The sequence below is a fragment of the Pogoniulus pusillus genome, chromosome Z, assembly GCF_015220805.1.
Source record: "Pogoniulus pusillus isolate bPogPus1 chromosome Z, bPogPus1.pri, whole genome shotgun sequence".
Lineage (NCBI taxonomy): Eukaryota > Metazoa > Chordata > Aves > Piciformes > Lybiidae > Pogoniulus > Pogoniulus pusillus.
In genome coordinates, this window is record NC_087309.1 from 73234192 (window position 1) to 73240844 (window position 6653).

General features: G+C 45.7%; 1 pseudogene; it reads right to left on the minus strand.

Moving 5' to 3' along the window:
- Window positions 1–391: 391 nt before the first annotated feature.
- LOC135173359 (NADH-ubiquinone oxidoreductase chain 2-like) lies at window positions 392–1419 on the minus strand (annotated as a pseudogene).
- Window positions 1420–6653: the final 5234 nt, after the last annotated feature.

Genomic DNA, 6653 nt, shown 5'->3' on the forward strand with positions numbered 1-6653 from the left:
CTTATTGGCTCTGTGGTGAAGTTCATGTTGAGTTGCAAGCTCATTGATGCCCATTGAGTTGTGCCGGAGCCTGTTTAGATGGAAGCCTGGTGGTTGGGGCATCTAGCTGTTAACTAGGATTCTGTGGGATCGAGGCCCACCCGTTTAGGCTGAGTTGAAAGATTCTAGCTTAATTAAAGTGTCTGGGTTGCATTCAGGCGATGTAGGGTAGTCTCCTACGGATCTTAGCAGAAACTAAGAGGGTTCAGCTCTTATTTAAGGCTTTGAAGGCCTTCGGTTTATAGGTTAATCCTAAGTTTCTAGAGTGAGGTTAGGGTTGCTGGGGAGAGGGGGAAGAGGAGGGTGGATAGGGAGGCTAGGATGGCAAGGAATGGATTTGTTGGGGTGTTGAGGTGTCAGTGTTTTATATGGTTGGTGGGGTTGGGTGGTAAGGTGATGGTTGAGTAGTAGGTTAGGCGGAGGTAGAAGAATAGGTTTAGTAAGGATAGGAGGGCAATGGTGAGGGCTGTTGAGGTTATTTCTTGTTTAGTGAGTTCTTGGATGATAAGCCATTTTGGTAAGAAGCCGGTGAGTGGGGGGAGGCCGGCTAGGGATAGGAGGGTTAGTATGAGGGTTGCATTGAGTGGGGGATTTTCTGCTTATGAGGATATTATTGTTGATAGTTTTGTGGAGTTGGATGTGTTGAGAGTAAGGAAGATGGAGGAGGTTAGTAAGGTATATAGGAGGAAGGTTGTTAGGGTGAGTTTTGGGGAAAAGATTACGATAAGGGCTATTCATCCTAAATGGGAGATAGAGGAGAAGGCCATGATTTTTTGGGTTTGTGTTTGGTTGAGGCCTATTCAGCCTCCGAGGGCTGCAGATGCAATAGCTGTGGCTACTAGGAGCGGGGGATTGAGGGAGTTTGATGTGAGTAGGAGAATGGTGAGTAGGGGGAGTTTTATTAGGGTGGATAGAATGAAAGCTGAGGTTAGTGGTGAGCCTTGGAGGACTTCTGGGAATCAGAAGTGGAAGAGTACTAGGCCCAGTTTTATGGCAACTTCTGATGTGAGGAGGAGGGAGGATGTGCTGTCGGTTAGTTGGGTAATGTCTCACTGTCCAGTGGATCAGGCATTGATTGTGCTTGAGAATAGGATTATTGCAGATGCGATTGCTTGAACTAGAAAATATTTAATTGTGGCTTCGATAGCTTGGGGGTGGTGCGATTTTGAGATTATGGGGATGATGGCAAGTGTGTTTATTTCTAGCCCGATTCAAATTATGGCTCAGTGATTACTTGAGGTTGCAATGGCTGAGCTGAGAATTAGGCTGGCAGTTGTGATTAGTTTTGCATGGGGGTTCATTAGTGAGGGAAGGGGTTAAACCATCATTTGCGGGGTATGGGCCCGATAGCTTCGTTAGCTGACCTTACTAGAAAATGATATAAAGGAAGTATGAAGGGTTTTGATCTCTCTTGTGCAGGTTCAATTCCTGCTTTTTTAAGGCTTCTGGTGGATAGGAAATGAGAGGCTTGGTATACCTCTATGTTCACCTTATCACAGTGATCCTTTGGTTCAGGCACATTTCCCTTGTTTTGTCTCAGGTGTGGGGATAGACCAGTGTAGGAAGTTGGTAGGCTGACGTGTCAGAGGCACAGGGCTAGGGTTAGTGGGAGGAAGTTTTTTCATAGGAGGTGTATGAGTTGGTCATAGCGGAATCGGGGGTATGATGCGCGGATTCACAGAAAGGTGGCAGATAGAAGGAGGGTTTTGGAGGCAAGGATGAGTGGGTAGAGTTGGGGGGGTGGGCTGAGTGTGCTGGAGTTGAGGAATAGGATGGTGCATAGGGCGATTATTAGCATGATGTTGGCGTATTCGGCTAGGAAGAATAGGGCGAATGGTCCTGCAGCGTATTCTACGTTGAATCCTGAGACTAGCTCAGATTCTCCTTCTGTGAGGTCAAATGGGGCACGGTTGGTTTCGGCTAGGGTGGAGATGTATCATATTATGGCAAGGGGTCAGGAGGAGAAAATAAGGTAGAGAGGCTCTTGTGTGGTGGTGAGTGTACTGAGGGTGTAGTTGCCGCTGAGGAGGATGACAGATAGGAGGATGATGGCTAGTGTTACTTCATATGAGATAGTTTGAGCTACTGCTTGTAGGGCGCCGATCAGGGCGTATTTGGAGTTTGATGCTCATCCAGACCACAGAATTGAGTACACTGCAAGGCTTGATATCGTGATTAGGAATAGGAGGCCGAGGTTGAGGTCTGTGAGGGGGAAAGGAAGGGGGAGGGGGATTCAAATGGTTAGGGCTAAGAGTAGGGCAAGAGTGGGTGTTGTGAGGAAGAGTAGGGGGGAGGAGGTGGATGGGTGGATGGTTTCTTTAATGAAGAGTTTTACTCTGTCTGCCAGGGGTTGGAGTAGACCAAAGGGGCCAACAATATTGGGCCCCTTTTGGGCTTGCATGTAGCTTAGAATTTTACGTTCAATTAGTGTGAGGAAGGCCACTGCGACTAGGACGGGGACAATGTAGGAGAGGGCTATTAGGGTGTGTGAGAGTGCAAGTTTCATGGGTGAGGGGGGCTAGGGAGAAGATTTGAACCTCTGGGTGAAGGGTTTAAGCCTTCTGCATTTGCCGGGCTCTGCCACTCCAGCTATCCTTTTTTAGGATGTTGGTGTGAAGCCCTTTTAGCAGTTTAGTTGTATTCCTTGCTTAAGGGGAAGGCATGCTTGTAGGATGGGCCTTGTCTTTCTGGTCCTTTCGTACTAGGAAAGATCTTGTCATAGATAGAAACTGACCTGGATTGCTCCGGTCTGAACTCAGATCACGTAGGACTGTTAATCATTGAACAAACGAACCCTTAATAGCGGCTGCACCATTAGGATGTCCTGATGCAACATCGAGGTCATAAACCCCCTTGTCAATATGGGCTCTTGGAGGGGATTGCACTGTTATCCCTGGGGTAGCTTGGTTCATTGCTCAGTTATACTGGGTCAGGTTGCTATTAGCACGTTGGGGGGGTAGCCCTAGGTTAGGAATAGGGGTCCTATTTCTGGAGGTTTTGTTTTTCTCCAGGGCCGCCCCAGCCAAAAAATGCGGGCCAGAGGGGTTGGTGGGTTTAGAGGGCCTAAGTAGGGTGGGGTTGTGTAGGGGGTTGGCCGTTGATTTTTAAGTTCCACAGGGTCTTCTCGTCTTATGGTATCATTCCTGCTTTTGCACAGGGAGATTAATTTCCCTGACAGTCCATAGAAGATAGTTGAGACCTCGTTTAGCCATTCATACAAGTCCCAATTTATGGGACAATTGATTGTGCTACCTTTGCACTGTTAGGATACCACGGCCGTTGAACATGAGTCACTGGGCAGGCATCACCTTCAAAACTTGGCGAGCTGAAGGCTATATTTTTGGTAAACAGTCAGGCCTTAGGTTTGCCTAGTTCCTTCTACAGAGTTGTGTCTTTCTATTGTAGGCGCTCCTGGGTTGGTTTAACGGGTGGTATTGATGGATAGGGTGTGCTTGTGGAAATTGGGGTATCATGTTTGGAGTAATAATTGGAAAAAATGTAAGTTTGCACTTAAGAGGGGTATCCCTAGTTACTTATTCCAGCATTAATTCTCCTATGGGCATAGGTTAGCCTGTTGGTGATTGAGGGATTCATGCTGTTCGGGTATCTTGGAGGAAGAAGAACTTTGACGCATTCTTTGCTGGTGGCTGCTTGAAGGCCAACAAATTGGTGGAGAAATAAGTTTACCCGCTTGTGTAGGTTGTTTTCTTTTTTAAAGGAGCTGTACCTCCTTTAAGTGGCTCTTGACTAGTTACATAGGCAGGGTGGGGGTGGGGGTGTCGGGGAAGTGGTCAAGGGATAACTTAAATTCTTTTCACAGGCAACCAGCTATCACCTGGCTCGTTAGGCTTTTCACCTCTACTGACAAGTCGTCCCACTCTTTTGCTACAGAGACGGGTTGGCTCAGTGATTAGCTGCTTGTAAGTAGCTTGCGCAGGTTTCGGGGGGACAAACTTAAGGCCGCTTTGCTTGGTTGATTCTTGCTGAACCATGATGCAAAAGGTACAAGGATTGATCTTTACTTTTTTGTGCTTGGGGTTTCATTGTTATTTCATCTTTCCCTTGTGGTACAGGAACTCTATAGCACCACGGGGTTGTGGGTTCTTTTCTATCACCTATACTAAGTGTATTGAATGTTTTGGTTGGAGGAGGAAGTTTGTTAAGCATGGGTTAGGTTGGAGTGGTGTGGTTGGGCTAAAGTTGGGCTTCAAGACGAGTCGGGTGTGGACGAGCAATCTTTCAGGTGTAAGCTGAATGCTTTAGTTTAGCTACGTCTTGGTATGCTAAGTGCACCTTCCAGTACACTTACCTTGTTACGACTTACCTCGTTTCTGGCTTGGAGTTTGGTTAGTTTAGCGGAGGGTGCAGCTTATGAAGAGGGTGATGGGCAGCATGTACGTGTCCCAGGGCCAGCTTAAGGCATGCTTGATTATCGTGCTTTACTGATAAATCCTCCTTCTGGGGCATGTTTCAGGCCCCCTTCCGTCTAGTGATCTATGTTAGATAATGTAGCCCATTTCTCCCCCTCCGTGGGCTATACCTTGACCTGTCTTGTTAATGGGCGATTATTATGCTCACTGTTTGGCCTTCAAGAAGGGTGAGCTGATGACGGCGGTATATAGGCTACTCAGGCAAGGAGGGGTCAGGTGAAGTGTGGGTTATCTATTACAGAACAGGCTCCTTTAGGGGGGTTTGGGGCACCACCAAGTCCTTAGGGTTTTAAGCATTTGTGCTCGTAGTCCCCAGGCGGATGCTTGTGGTAGGGGTAGCATCGAGATTTAAGGCCAGGCATAGTGGGGTATCTAATCCCAGTTTGTTCCCTGGCTTTCGTGGGGTTTATTGGTCCATGGTGCTAGGACTATGTTTATATTGGGCTTGAGTGCATCTTTAGCTTATGACGGCTCAGTTGCAATTTGGTCCTAGTTATGGGGACAGCATTAAAGCCACTCTTTACGCTGGGTGTGGTTGATTTGGGCTTCTTGTATGACCACGGTGGCTGGCACAAGGTTGACCAGCCCTGGTTTTGCCGTAGCTAAGTCAAGCTTTCGCTTATCGCTTAATGTTAGTTACTGCTGGAGCCCGTGGGGGTGTGGCTGAGCAAGGTGTTTTGGGCTGCACTTGGCGTGCCTGATACCTGCTCCTCTTGTCTTGATAAGGGGCTGAGGGCATTTACACTGGGGCACGGATACTTGCATGTATAAGCTCGCAGTAACCAACTGTAAGGTTAGGACTAAGTCTTTTGTCCTCGAGTATGTGATATCCAGTCTTGACATCTTCAGTGTCATGCTTTGTTTAAGCTACAAGGACCTTCGTTTTGTTTGTTTTGCTTGTTTTGTTTGTTTTGTTTTGGGATTGTTAGGGGAAATTTAGGAGTTAAACGAATGTTCATTTGATGAAAATTGAAAGAATAAAAATGAAACGAATGATTGGTTGAAAGAACAAATTAGGGGAAATTTAGGAGTTAAACAAATGTTCGTTTGATGAAAATTGAAAGAATAAAAGAAATGAATGAACGATTGATTGAAGGAATGAATCAGGGGAAATTTAGGAGTTAAACGAATGTTCATTTGATGAAAATTGAAAGAATAAAAGAAACAGTTGGGTTAGAATGTAAATAGCTGGAATCTTCCTAGAAGTGGAAGTGAAATAGGGCAAAATTAGGAGGTGTGTAGTTAGTATTTTTTTATGTCTATCAAGCATTCATTAATTTAGTACTGGACTTAATCAAGGATAAAATAAACCATAACCAAATGTTAGTCAAAGTGCATCAGAGTCAAAATGATTCCCCATACACTTGACACCGTCTCAGCTTCAGTTACTCCTGAGGACCACCAAACAGGATGCTATGGACTGATGCACAGGTCAAGAGATTGTATACTCCCGCTGCACGGGGGGGCTCATTGAAAGGATCCAAAAAAAAAAAAAAGGAAGAGAGGCACCAAAAGTTCGGAATGCTGCGATTAAGGGTGAGATGGGGAGCTATGATCCCAACCAGACGTATCGGTGAAGAGCAGGTTAAAGGGAAGAGCCTTTTTATGGCCCTGAAAAAGGAACCAGAGGCGCAAAAGAGCAAGTTGTGCTAGGGGTGTAGGGGGAAATAATGGGCCTGAAGCTAGCCACGGTAGGATATTATATGCGGTACATTGCTGATTTCACGTGAGGTGAACGATTAATAAATAACCTGGTACGACAGCTTTAAGCGCTGAACCAGTGTTAGGCATGTTATGGGCGGTTACCAAGGAGGGAGGTACATTGAGCACTCTTGTATACTGGAGGGGTTTTTAAGCGAAGCTAAGGATTTTTGATGGGTTTAGTACTAGGTACTGGGTAATTAGGATGTACATTACAAGGTTATTTCTTCAGAAAGTAGGATGGGGAGCATCTATGTAGAAGTTTGGAGGGTTGTTGTAGTGGTTGTACATGCATTGGTTATTCCTTTAGAAAGTGGGATGTGTTAAGAGCTGACTTTGTCATGAGCTTTGTGGTGTTATGTGAGTAGTACATTACATGTTTTGTCCTAGAGCTTAATATGATGTCTGGGTAAAATAATATAATGCACATTTATACATACAAGAAATTGTGATAGTTGTTTCCTGCAAGCAAATGTTTGTGGG